Source organism: Hipposideros armiger, unplaced genomic scaffold, assembly GCF_001890085.2.
Source record: "Hipposideros armiger isolate ML-2016 unplaced genomic scaffold, ASM189008v1 scaffold_278, whole genome shotgun sequence".
NCBI lineage: Eukaryota > Metazoa > Chordata > Mammalia > Chiroptera > Hipposideridae > Hipposideros > Hipposideros armiger.
In genome coordinates, this window is record NW_017731628.1 from 1,618,222 (window position 1) to 1,630,874 (window position 12,653).

The 12,653-nt window shown below is 40.6% G+C and overlaps 1 protein-coding gene across 3 annotated transcripts in view; it reads right to left on the reverse strand.

Annotated features, from left to right (window-relative positions):
- CDH20 (cadherin 20) overlaps positions 1–12,653 on the reverse strand; it is a 199,468-nt gene that overhangs the window by 57,742 nt on the left and 129,073 nt on the right. Inside the window, exon 1 of one of the 3 annotated variants that reach the window (XM_019657694.1) lies at positions 8,964–9,291. The exons of the other annotated variants lie outside the window; for them this stretch is intronic. The gene's annotated coding sequence lies outside the window, so the exon portion shown is untranslated. Of the gene's footprint in view, positions 1–8,963; positions 9,292–12,653 lie in introns of those variants that run through there. 3 annotated transcript variants of the gene reach the window in all.

Consider the following 12,653-nt stretch of genomic DNA (forward strand, 5'->3'; position numbering starts at 1 on the left):
CAATAAATGAGCTTTTAGACTTAGGGATAAAAAATTCATCCTTCTGTGCCTGATTATGAAAAGAGGTGAGGCAGGAACTTTCCTTCTCTTTTGAGTCCAGAACTTCAAAGGAGCTTTGGGCATAAAGAATGTCAGTTCCTTCCTCTCCCTGAGAGCGATTCTCCCCGCCCCTGAGCACACACTGAACTCAGGCTCGCTGATGCTGGCCGTCGGGGGCTAACTGGGGGAAAGTGATGTGGACTTCACTCAGCTAGAGACTACTTGACCTCAGATGTTGTGCCTTTTACCCAACCCCCAGTCTCATGTTGGAGTCCTGGGTATTTTGTCTTTCATTCTTGTAAAGTCTAAGGAATGTACACAAAGCAGACACTGGATATCTGTTCAAGGGAAAGAAAACTCCTGGTAAAACAAGACAAAACAAAATCTCATTGATACTTACTCTGTTAAAGGAAAATAGAAACTTGTCCCCTAATACATGCTTTCAAAAAAAAAATCTTAGTTTGGAGAATGGCACCTAATTTGGAATCAGAACATCTTGGTTTAAGACTATTTCCAGTTCTGCCACTTGATGTGTGACATTGGGCGTTTGCTTAACCTTTCTGAGCCTCACCTGTGTGGATAATAATCTCCTTTAAAGGATTATCAGAGGTTATCATGACCTAATACTACAGATTAAGTTCTGCTTAATTTTTACTTCGTATGTGTTTCCCTTTTTCTCTCTCTTCTTAAAGCACTTTGTGCATTTCCTGCCTTGGCTTTTCATTATTCAGTTGTAATTGTTACTTGCCTCTCTTTCCCATGCTGTAAGCTCCTTGAACACACAAAGCGTGCCTTTTATCCATGTATCCTCAATACCTAGTGCACTGTTTGTCACATACTTAGAGCTTAGAAAATAGTAAATAAGTGCCAATGTATTTTTAAGCTGTAGAAAAGTTATTTAACAGTTTGATAATATTATACTTTCTGCCTTGAAGCTTTTACTTTGATTTAATTAATATTTTTCCATACTGAAATATTTTTTGTTACCAGCAACATATTAAGAGGCCAGGATAGTCAGACAGTATAAAGGCAACAAAAGTCAAGAAAGTACTGAGTCTTTACAAATGATATTTTTTGTTCTTGGATAGCAAGTATAATAAACCCTACATGGCAGAAGTGCTCTAGACCTTAGCATCACTTCTTATAATGTCAAGTTAAAGAATATTTTGTAGAGGTGCTTGGAAACCTCATGAGGAAATTAGGATTTGAAAAATTACAGTGGCCTAAAATTATGTAATATATTTTAGTTGTTCAGTTAAAGGGGTATGACTAGGAACTTATCTCTGGTGGTTTAGCTTTTTATCTCCTTAATTGGGGAGGGAGGCTGATATGAGACAACCTTTTTTCTCTAATTCTTTTCAAGATAACCTCCATCTGTTCCTTTGATAATCCCCTTTCTTGAGCCTAGATCCTTTTTATAATTCAGACCTCACCATATGACTATAGTCACACATCCTTTTAAAATGTTTTTAATCTATCCTTATATTTCAGTGATAGTTTAGCTACGTATATAAGTCTATGATGAAAATTGCTCCACTGCCTTCTAGAACCCAGTATTATTGAGAAATTCAGTGTGTTTTAGCAAAATGTTAGAGCAAAGTAAGAAAAGGTGATGGGATCCCCGAGAAAGGGGATTTGACAGAGGAGAATGGCGATGAGAAGCTCTGGAATAAAGCTGTCTACCAGGCCTGATTGCACAAGCCAGGCCAGGGGAGGCAGGGTTCCCCCCGACACCAATGAAACTGGTATTAGAATGTTTGAGAAATTCTTCGAGTATTTGGAAAAATGATTGATAGACATGAGACAGTTCTTGGGAGCATTTGAAAAAGAAAATAGTGCCATACATAGAGAAGAGGAGAAAGAAAAAGACTAAGGAATTGTTAACACAGAAAAAATATGTTCTAGAGATAAGGAATTAAAATCTTAATGTACAACTTTGCTTGATAGTAACATTCATTCATAAGGTAAACATTGACTATTCTTTTGATGAAAATTGAAATATAACTATGTTGAGAAGGTGAGTGGGTGGGAATATGTTTAGAGAGAACTAGATCCTCAGCTATTCTGCTAGGAAGTCAGCTGCTAATCTACTAGAATGGATATTTTAAGAAATATCTGTGTAAGCACATTACTTAGAAATATATTGGCAAATACTTGAAGAAACAGCTTCTGGTTTGCGTTCGAAGATTACATTTTGGGGTTGCGTCAAGGGACTGCTTTTTCTTTTATTATATCTTCCTGTTCCACCTTGTTTTGTTTTGTTTTTGACCAATGCAAATATTTTACTTTCAATAAAGTTAAAACTGATTAAAAATTCAAAAGAACATTTTAAAATAAATAAAAAATTGAAATAGAAAAGAAAGCCTCCAAACAGGTGTAATGAATATACTTTATATTTTTGGGGCCCTTTTTTTTTTAACTTTTAAAAGTTTCTGAGATCAGAATGGATCTTATAACAATCAATATGATTAAGTCCTTATATTATTAGTACTTAATGTATTAGTGCTTCTTCTCTCATCCCCCAGTCAAAACTTGGAATAATTATATTTCTGGTATCTTTTAAGTGTGGTTTCATAGGATCATAGGAAGTGGAGATATTTCAGTATAGGGTTTTTCAAACCTCTACTCTTCTAGGTGCTAGAAGTTCTGGAACTTCTTCAAGGAAAACTGCTAGGCTCTGTCCTCTTATTTCCCCCTTTCTTTATTACTGTTGCCCCCTTTTTAAGATCCACCGTAATCTGTGTTACATATTTGGCAAGGCAGACTACTTCAATAGCTTGTATAGTGTGGGTGGGAAAAGGCTATATCCCTCTTCTTTACCACCCACCTCCATTCTTCATTCATTGAAAAGTCAAATGGGAAAAGTTAAACCATGCGAGTTAGTAGAACACGAGAAAAACAAAAATACGGAGGGAAGATGTAGGTGAATATTAATTTTACGGTATTGGGTGGAAGAACCCTTCCCAAAGTGTTATCAAAGGGAGTGAAGGGAAATGTTGAAGGGTTGGACTAAACGATTACTAAAAATTATTATATTTTTATGTGTAACAATTAGGCAACACTCACAAGAAATCAAACTCATTATCCTAACATATTAAGGTATTTTTTTGTTCGGTGTTAAAAAGCGTGATTATTCCAACAGAAAATGACCAACTGACAATAAGAGAAATTCATAAAAGAGGAAATAAAGCTACCTATAATATCCGATAAACATTTTACTTTCACAGTTAGCTGAAGAATGCAAGCCATTTCTAACCTGTTAAACTACAAAACATTAAAAAGTAAGCTAACTTAAGTTGCTGAGAATGTGGGGAACTGGACATTCTTATGTACTTTAGACAGGAGTGTCGGTTGACAAAAGCTGCCTTGAGAGCAATTTTGCAATATGTGTCATGCCTTTAAAATGAATATGTAATTCATCCTAAGAAACGATTATGATATATATTTTATTTGAATTTAAATGTATTTATAGTTATTATAGTATTCTTATTTTTTTAACTTTATAAGGCTGTTTGTTTCACAGAATTTAAACTGTTCATTTTGTCAGATAAAAAATTAGAGGTGAACAATGGCTTACATTTTAAAAATAGATCATCCGTTTTATTCTCCTAGTTGCATAAAAGCAGTATAAATACAAGTAATTTGTACATCTTGCTGGTGAATTGACATAATGCGCTCTAGTTCCTGATCCTTTGATTTCCTCATCCTCTCCAGTTACTCTGTTCTATTTTGACCAGTGGATTCTTATTATAGCAAAAAACTAGACTAATTCAGATTTCCAACAATAGATGATTTGAAAAATTATGATATACCCATGCAAAGGAATACCATGCAACTCTGTCTTTGAAGGAAGATGGAGAACTGATTTTAACATTATTCTCAAAAGACCATTTATTATCACCTTAACTCATTTTTGCCACACAGCTTTCAGTTGGAGAAACAGAGAATTTAGCCACTTCACAATTATCAGAAAGCAGGAAATCTAGTCCACAATTACCTCCGAATGAACTAACCCACTGAGTTATGTTATGTTAGAATCAGCTGACTCTAGACTGATATTGTCCATTATCTGCAGATGCCAGTTACCTTTTATAGGAGGTGATTGTAGAAGACATAGCCTATGAGCCTGAGACTCAGTATTTTCTTCTCCTTGATGCCCCTGCCGCTTGGATCTCTGCAACAGAGCCTGCCCAGCCATATGCATGTGACAAGGGTGGTTTTGTGATCGGTAGGCTGCAGCCGCAGCCTTCCTCCACTATGTCATAGTAATACAGTTATGGGGCAGAGATTGCTTAAATGTCCTCATATTTCTGGACTGGTTTTATTCCCTGATGGCTCTTCAGTAGTGTTCTCTAGCTCAGTAACTGCAACCACCTTTTAAGCAAGTGTATGAGGTGGTCTTAATTGGACCCTGAACAGAGTCTCCCTGCCCCCCACAAGTCTGGTCCAATTAGCCCCTGGTAGAAACATTGACCGTATACTTGTTTGTTTTCTCCTTTGGGGAGTTCTGCCATGTTAACAATGGATTTATGAAAAAAGAGATTCCCAAATAACCCAGGACAAACTGGTCCCAAACGAGGTCCTTTCAGGCAAAGTGGAGCTGTCATGGTCCCAGAAGAGACCAGCTGTTAACAAGGGGTGAGTACTGTTCTGAGCCCAGGATCTTCTCGTCACTTTGGGTTCAACCGAATCCAGTCTAGTTTGGCGTCAAGATCACCTACGAGACAGGCCTGGATCAAGGGACACAGATGTCCCCCGCATTGAAGGATGGGAAATCCCATCCACCAGGCTTCCACCATTGGACCTTGTACTGGAGCACTTGGGTACTAATTCTTATTTGTTGCTAGCTATTGCTATAAAACAAATTACCTCAAAATGCAGTCCCTCAAAACAGCAATTATTAGTTTCTGTGGGTCAGGAATTTGGATGTGTGGTGGCTGGGTGGTTCTAGAGTGGGGTTTCTCAGGTGTTTGTAGTCAGACTGGGACAACTGGGGGCTGCTGGGACAGTTCTGTCCATTTCCACGGTCTCATTTTGTACCTTTCTGTGTGATTTCCATGTGGACTGATTCGGGCTTCCTCACAGCATGGTGGCCTCCATGAGGGCAGCTGGACGGCACATATGGTCAGGGTTCCAGTGTGAGTGTTCCTGTTCTCAAAATAGAGGCTGCATCACCTTGTATCACTTAGCCCAGAATCCCCTCGACCTTACTTCCACTGCATTCTATTGGTTACGAGCCACTCACAAGTGCACACACACAAGGGAAAGGAGTTAGGCTCTGCCTCTCGATGGGCAGTGACTGGGCCCCAGAGGAGTCTGGGAGGTGGGAGGTATCATTGTGGCCGTCTTTAGGAAACATCGTCTGCCACACACGGACTGTCAACCAAGCCATCCAGGGCCAGCTGAGCGCACTGTGGAAGGATTTTGGTAATCTCAGAGTAACAAAGGGCCAACACCTGTCAGGGATGGAAAGGCAAGTTTTTCTGTTTAGAAAGGGATGGGGGAGATTGTTATTCTTCAGTTTAAAAAGACAGAGAACAAGTTCTGTCCGAATGGCTTAATTTCCATTTATGTTTTGCAGAGATGGTATAGCTAAAGGAGAGAGTTCTGTATAAGCTACACATACTAAACTTTTGATGATGTCTAATTGGCATAACAAATGAGAAAAGACAGTTCTGTCTGTTCAGTACTGAGTGACTGGAGAATTGTTATCAATGGATCATGTTCAACTTCAGTGGAATAAGTGAATTTTATAGGAGTAAGTTCTGTATCAGGTGCTTAATATTCGTTTGTAATTTTATGATCATGAGTCATGATCACGAAGCATTGAATTTTACCAAAGTGGAACAAATTGAAACGGTGTTAAAGGATGTGGTTTGGCTTTAGACACGTGGCTCTTTGGAAAAAGTATTAGACTATAAACAGAGCAATAACATAAACTCTAGTAACATCTGGAAGTGAGAACTCACTGAACAAGTATAAGATGGGTGGGTCATAGTGGACAGCACTTGCTCCTAGTTTGACTCCTTATTTTTCTCTCTGTGGGTCTCTTGCGCTGCCTACTCTAGCCTGGGGAATGAATGGCCCTGCCAACCATACAAGTAGAAACCCAGAAGTCAGTGTAAGATTCCTTCTGTCCCAAACCCCCGTATCTGGTTACTTAAACCTGTCCAGTTTTACCAATTCTACCTCCCAGGTCTTTCTCGAATCTGTCTTTGCGCTCCATGCCTCCTGCCCTTGGCAGAGTTCCAGCGTTTTAAATTTCATACCTTCACCACTGCAAGCAGCTTCCTAACTGGTGTCCCTGTTCTAACCTGTTTCCCTCTTATCAGCCAGAGAGATCATATCTTATCAGGCCACTCACCTGCTAAAAGGTCTTTAATGGCTCCTCATTTCTTAACTGATAAAATCTAAACTCCTTGACAAGGCACTTAAAGACCTACAGCTCTGGCTCCTACTTACCATTTCAGCCTTATCTCCTGTCTCTGGTCCCCTCACTTTTTTTTGGTCCATCAAAATAAATCACAGACCCTGTGTTTTAACACCTTCATGCGTTTGTTCAGGCACAAATGCCTTTCACAGGCTTTTTGCTTAGCAGTCTCTTTTCCAGGAAGCACTTATTAGTTACCAGGTCTGTAGTCTGTGTCCCCATGCCACTCTGTCCATTAGGATAGCACAGCCGCATTGCCTGCTTTCCCCCGCAGCCTGTGAAGTCTCCGAGTGTGGCCACTGTATCTTTAGAATTAGCACAGTGTTGGCACCAAGCAGGAATTTAATGAAACTTGGAATAGAATTACGAGTAAATTAAATAAAAAGTGAACAGTGCGTCAGCCATGTAATATTTTCATTTCAAGAGAATCGTGGCACTTGTATGGCAATATTAACAGAGTGGGATCCTAAGGAATCGCCAGGTGGAACGGGGGTCCTCATTAGCGCTTTGTTAGCTGCTGAGGCCTACAACCCAAAACGGGTTGCAGGGTGAGGCTGGAAGCTGGGAGCAGGTACAGAAGAGTCCATAGGGCCCTGCAGATGAAACCTACAGTGGCCAATAAAGGAATCCTGTAGGCTAGAGGGGAAAAGTCAAAGTGCAGCTTAATAATGACAAGTTTTAAAAATTCATCTTCCCTGAAGATGGACATCTCCTGAAGATGTCCTGAAGATCCATCCTGAAGATGGACCCAGCGGGCAGGGAACATGGCCTCCATCAGCAGCAGAGGAGATTTAAACAAAGACGGATTTTCTGACAGTGAAGTTTATAAAGTGGGACAGGTTGCTTATGGAGATTAAGAAATCCCCTGCCCTTTTTTGGGCAAGGGGAGAAGACAGAGCAGGAGACAGACTGCAGGGGAGGAAGTTTCCCACTGACTTTAGGGTAGGTCTGCCAAAGGTGGGGGATCGAACCAAAGGGGCTTCAGGTCTTAAAAACCCTGTAAATCCATGATATTTTCACATGCTGACTTTACATCATTTACAACATTTTCACTCACATTTGCCCAGGAAAAACGCTGAGTTTACAAGCATACAGTGAAAAGCCTTAGTGGCCCTCTCTAAAGTGCAGTCAGTCGACGATGCTGCTTGCTGCTGGCTGTTTCTACCTGTGCTTGCTCTAAAGTATCAGTAAAAAAAGAAAAAAATTTAAAGTGACCTGCTGATTGCTCTCAGGTAACACTTGTGGCAAGATCGATTGTGACTCTGCTCTCTGGAAAAATGGTGTCGGTCCCTTACCCCCCCCCCCCCCCCCCCGCCCCGCTTTTATGCTGGCAGGCACTTCTCCTTCCTGGTATTGAAATACCATATAGCAGTGCCACAAAGACCTTCACATGTTACTGTGGAAACTGCATTAGCGGTGTAAATTCCTGTATATTTCTTTTCTGTGTTGGTAAGGGAATTGGGTTTCTTTGGAATGGAAAATGCTCTCATATATCTTTTTCAAAATTTAATTTATTATTTCTTTCTCCTATAATCCCTTTCATCTTTCCTATACAGTAAAGACTCATTAAAAGAAACCCATATAAGCTCTACAAGTTCTTGTTCTTATACTGTAAGGCTAAGAATAGCTTAACGGGAACCAGTCCACACACTTTCATTCATGTTGAGGTAAAAGATTTTGCAGACGTTTCTCTTCAAAGTATTAAAAGTAAATGAAGGTTAAAGAAGGAGGTTAAAAAGAAAGCCTTATTTTTACATAAGGAAAATACATTCTGATAAATCAAACTGATTCCAATCTTAATAGTCAATTTAAATAATGGAATTGGTTAATGGCATCAAATTAGGATTAAAGAAAGGGATAAAAATCTATTTCCACAAGTTGTTTCAAAACAAGGCATTGACTGGCTGCCTTACTATACCAGTCTGATGATACTGTACATAATAAAGCTTGCCTTACGATAAAATCCTGCTGGGAGATGTGTTTAATCAGATGCCTTTGATATTATTTGAACGAAAGCTACCTCGGATTCAAAAGAATCAAAGAGAAAAATCTTTAGCTCCTGCAATCAATCTTAATTCACTGTGGATGCTGCTGCTCTGTACACATCCCATCCTAATCTCCCAAATAGAAGCACAGGCTAACTGGTTGGGATTTCAGATTTGTCTTTTCAGAAGCCATGAACAGAAATTTGTTTTGTTTAGTAACCATGTTCCACACCAACCATTCCTTTCTAAGTTTATGACAAACCAAGTCAAGATAAAGATTTTCTGTTGGCAGGAATTTTAATGCACACTGGTGACTACAATGAACAGCTATCCCGTAACAATTTAAAATGACTAACTTAGCTAGCTAGCTTTGTGTGGCTCCCACAGGCACTAAGTCGACACAATCATTTCCCAAGACAGACTTTCTATGCCATTGACCAGTTTGAAAGCAGATTTTGTGAGGATATGTCATGGAAAGAACAGACGACATGAAAAGTTTTATAACTTACTTTTCTCCTTCTTCCACGAACTGCACTATTTTCGCATTTTCCTGAGCTTGTCACTCAGTCGTGGTGTTCACTTCGTGCTGCCAGCTCCCACTGTATGTCAGAACAACTTAGAGGGGTCCTCCCTTTGCCAGTTTGAAATTGGTCTTTAAATTAGAATCAGCTCCTAAGGAGGCCGTTGGGGGTAGGGAGTTCAGTCCAGTAACTTTGAGGGGAGAAGCCTGCACCCGGGTAAGGCTTTCCTTCCCACTCCGCCAGTGCCACGGGGTCAGAACGCATCTCTTGTGGGAGATAAGACCCTGCTAGCCAGCAACTTGCTGATGCACCGTGAAGCTACTTGGGGAAGGGAGTGAGAACAAAAGGCATCACTTATGTTAGGTGATTAGCGGCAAATGATGTATGGGGGTGGGGAGAGCCTGGCGTATACAAGGAAGGGGGGCTGGCAGTTGCCCTTGTGTAGAGGGGGGAAGGACAAAGAATGCTGTCCCTGAACATTTGAGGCCCTGGGGGATTTCTTAACAGGATCAAACGGTAAAGGACTATTAGCAGCATTGTACAGTGAGAGCTAAAGTTCTTTGGACATGTTGGTCTTACAAACAAAAAAGCTGAAAATATCTAGTGGCAAATACCTATCAGCTACTTAGGTATTTCAGAAACAAAAGCGAATGGGAAGGCTAACAAATTGCACGTCTTTTTTCACTAACCGTTGCTTAGAGTTTCCAGTAAGTAAATGAGGTATCTCAGCAGAGCTGCTTTTTCGAATTATTGTTAATTAAATAATACTCCCTAAGAAATCTGTCATTACTGGCAGTCAGGAATGGGTTTGTTGAGTTTGCCTGAGGCTCCAACAAACGGGCTCTTAATTGCCATAAGAGGTAATGTCATTGGGGATTGTAGTTCACTTTTCCCAACAATTTTATAGTATATTTTATATCTTGAACTTCCTTTTTGTTTCTATGTCTGGAGCTCTACAAGGCTAGAGGGATCATTTTCTAGTGATTCATCCATTGAATTAGCCATTCTCCATAATGGAAAAAAAAATGCATGTTATTGAATCTGTAATTTCCCCTCCTATTTTCATTATGACTAAAGAGAAGCAACTAATAACAGATTTTAAAATTAAGTTAATTTTCCCCTGTTCATTTTATTACATATCCTTTGAAATAAGTGACTTTTGCTAGGAGAGGTGATTTCTGGTATGTCTTGAATGTGACTCTGACATTATTTCTTGTCAGCTGTTTTCCTGGTAGATGAGAGTGTTAGATGGGTAGAACAATTATCTTTAGATATAGTTGAAGGGTAAGGGGTAAGTTGAGGGCATTTGGCCCCAGAGAGGAACATGTGCCATGGCCTACGTGACCTTATCTTTAAACATTTTCCTTTTGTTCATGAGCAGAGAATAACGACAAATATTAAGAAAAAAATCACTTTTTCTTTCAGTGCTAGAAAAGCCTCCATATGCCATTTCAAAAAGAAGTGTTATTTCAGCCTTTTCTTAAATGACCCCTTTTTCATCATAATGTAATATATTTTCTCACCTTTTGACTGGTTTTGTTTTGTTTTTTAATTGGGGAATTGGGGGATAGGAACAGCGCTGGGGAATTGGGGGAAGGAGAACAGACAAGTTGCTGTCTTTTTGTTCTTCAGTCTAGTTGTGGAGGACGTTGCTTCACTGGCCCAAGTTGGCACCATCATTGCGCTCTTCCTGGGCGAGGCAGATCAGTCGCCGGCTTCTGGACGGCCGCTCACTGCGGCTGTTGGCCACTCACGCTGGCTGCCGGCCACACACGGTAGCCCATGGCAACCCACTGCAGCAGGGGCTGCAGCCTACGCCGTCGCCGGCGACTCACGGCAGCCCAGCTCCAGGTTGAGCTGTTGTTCAGCATCTTAGCTGTGGAGGGCAGTGTCACTGGCCCTCATATGTGGGATCCGAACCGGGGCCCTCTGGCGTCCCAAGCCAGCTCTTAACCACCTCGCCACTCAGCCGGCCCAAGGTTTTGGTTTTTTAATAAAGTTACATACTTGCTTCAGAGGAATTACACTTTAAATGCATCTCAGTAGGATTTCATCCTAACAGTTTGATTTGTTTGAATTAATGTGCAGCTGTACGTTAGTGTGTGTGTGTGTGTGTGTGTGTGTGTGTGTGTGTATGTGTGTGTATGGAGAGGGAGAGGGAGAGGGAGAGAGAGAGAGAGTGAGAGAGAGAGAGAGAACATAGAAGAGAGAAGCTCATATAATCCTCTAGCCTAACTTTCTTCAGTTTCACATTTCAGTGTCATTATAGTAACCTTTATCGTAATAAAAGCATAATTTAGCTGGGTAGTAATAAAACATATATATCCACATTATATCAGTGCTGTACTGTCCTGTGGTGGAAATAGTTTCCTTTCTTCTTCTCCAAGTTCATGTTTTGTTGTCTGGTGTCACTTGATAAGCTTTCATTCTCCTTTCCCCCCAGATTCTTGTCTCTCTCTTTTTCCCATTAAGACGTGAATGGGCAGGCATCTCAGCCAATATGTCTATACATGGCTGAATACACTCGGAGAAAAGCAGGGTCTCCTTTTGTCTGGACCCTGGATGGCAGCGTATCATTCCACACCAATAGGCAGGGCCTCCCTCACAGTTGGAACTTTGCAATAATTGCCAGAACAAATTGAGCTCAGGCTTATCGGTTCCTTTCCTTTTTCAGTTGGAAAATGGAGGGATGGGAGAACAAGGCCATTTTTGACCAATGACAATAAAGCGTAGAAATAGATTGGATATAGCCAGTGCCCACTCGTGTTGTAGACAACAGTTGTGGGACATACTGTGTACAGGGATGATAAGATGTGACCCCACCATCACAAGCTAATGGGGCCTTGTCCCCCCCACCCCGGCATTCTAGTATTAACCGTCTGCATATACAATAGCAGAGGAAACAGCAGAACTCAAACTCGTACACTGCCACCAGCAGAGGTGCGCATACATGGATGAGAATGGTCGGTGCTTGTTTTTTTTGTTTTTGTTTGTTTTTAAATATTTGGTGAAAAGCAGTTGAGGTAGCGCTCATTGTTCTCATCAGGGAGTAATAGTAAATGGTCTTTAGTGAGAAAGCTGAATACTGGGAAAAGAAACTCATTTAAAAACCAATTCCGTTTTTTTCCTACAGTTTTTTAAATCAGAATCTCTATGAATCATATTTCATTAATGATATCTGCAGTGTGTCTAGGTCCCTTTTTGTGTTTGGGGTCTCTCTGTGTGTGTGTGTATGTGTATCAACATTTTTATTAATTAATTCCACATGTATATAAGTAGCTGGAAACTGTAATGTACATTTGTAAATGTAAATGCAAACAGGTACAATAGCAGAGGTGATAATATACATATTCGTACTCCATAGGTTGATTTGAAGTCTCCAGAATACTTCACTTATTCTGTAAGTGAGTAAGTTACAGGCTCACTTCCAGAAATCCTTCCACCTTAATGAGAGCCATATTGGGCCTGAGGGTTACATGTGTACTCAGGGCTATGTCCTGTCTTGTCACTCCAGGACGGCTGGGAAGCAGGGTCCTCGACAAGCTGGGCAGACAGCCTGGTATATCAGAGCTGCCGAAGCAGCCAGACCACCTGTCCGTGTGACATCCCAGCCTATATATTTTTAATAATGCTCTTTAAGCGTGTGTGTGTGTGTGTGTGTGTGTGTGTGTGTGTGTG